Source organism: Alligator sinensis, unplaced genomic scaffold (assembly GCF_000455745.1).
Source record: "Alligator sinensis unplaced genomic scaffold, ASM45574v1 scaffold537_1, whole genome shotgun sequence".
NCBI classification, from domain to species: Eukaryota; Metazoa; Chordata; order Crocodylia; family Alligatoridae; genus Alligator; species Alligator sinensis.
In genome coordinates, this window is record NW_005842734.1 from 84,072 (window position 1) to 85,337 (window position 1,266).

Below are 1,266 nucleotides of genomic sequence, written 5' to 3' on the forward strand. Positions count from 1 at the left end.
AGCTTAGAGCTATCCCTGACCAGGTGTGCTCCTGACCCCAGTTCCTGTTTTGAGGAAGGCAAGGACCTAATGCCACTGCCACCCAACTGTTTCATAGTTGTCTGATATTTAGAGCACTCCCAGAGAAACTCTGAGCATTGTGTCCTAGGTCCTCTTCCTCCTGATGGACTCGAACCCTGATCCTCCAATGCCCAGAGGAGTCTCCTGTTTTGCCCAAAAGATGTCAGGAATTCTCTAATCCTCATCCTAAATTTGAGCATCTGTGCTGGAAAGAATGTAAGCGTAGGCCTTGCAAGCATAGAGAGTAAGAAAGAAAACTTGTCTGGGATCATTTACAAGAAGAGACATGAGACCAGTGGCAGCGCAGGCTATAGGCCACACACAGGTTATATGAATGTGTGTAGGCTCATATTAAAACATATTCTCTGCAATTTGTTTCTGCTGATATTTTTCAGAACGGAGCATGCCCTGGCTTAGAAGTGAAGGAATCTTTGAGCTTGTGCAAGATGACCCAGCCCTTCTTCCTGGAGACACAGGTTATGATGATGTTGAAGACGGCATCTCTGTGTCATCACCTTAAGAATGGATTTGTGCTGAGATAATATCCCGTGGGAGTGTAAATGCAGTATGATCAGCAGCCTTCTGTCCAAAATACACACTAGGCCATTGTAGCCAAAGGGGCAAGCCCTTCAGGAACTTTTGTGACTGACTTTTTGAACAGGGATTTTAGTACTGGTCAAGATCTCTAAACGTTACCAAGGAAGGAGCTGTAACGTGCCTTTTCATTTTGTACTTCTCAGGCTCTCCAGGCATTTTCTGGGTTTTATTCTTTATCATCAATTTAATCTTTTTATAAATAAAACATTTTTTTTATTAAGTTCAGAGTTGCTGTTTCTCTCATGAAGTCCATCAGCTAGCCTGCTCAGAGACATCACTTCCCTGGGCCTCCTCCCTCCCTGGTTACTGTCAATTATTGTCAGAACAATTTGTCATGAAAGGCGTCACTCTGGAGCAGAATGACCCATCTCAAGTAACCACCACAATCATAGCAGACATGCATCCGGCTGCTGTTCTGGTGTACTTGGACTGTGAGCAGACACTCATGTAACACAAAACACAGAGCCGGCTGAGGCCAGGGCCATTAATCTGTCTGAAAGCATGGTGGATAACCTCTGTGCCATCCAGTTCACATTGGGGGGTCAACCACACTCGATTACTGGATCTGGTCATGCCAAGGAGAGCCTGATAAGGGCTATGAATAAGCTT

The 1,266-nt window shown here is 45.0% G+C and overlaps 1 long non-coding RNA gene across 1 annotated transcript in view; it reads left to right on the plus strand.

The window, feature by feature from the left end:
* The window catches only part of LOC102385709, an 11,856-nt gene extending 11,197 nt beyond the window's left edge, over window positions 1-659 (plus strand). Inside the window, exon 3 of the long non-coding RNA XR_325027.1 lies at window positions 456-659. This is a non-coding gene — a long non-coding RNA (uncharacterized LOC102385709). The remainder of the gene's footprint in view (window positions 1-455) is intronic.
* Window positions 660-1,266: the final 607 nt, after the last annotated feature.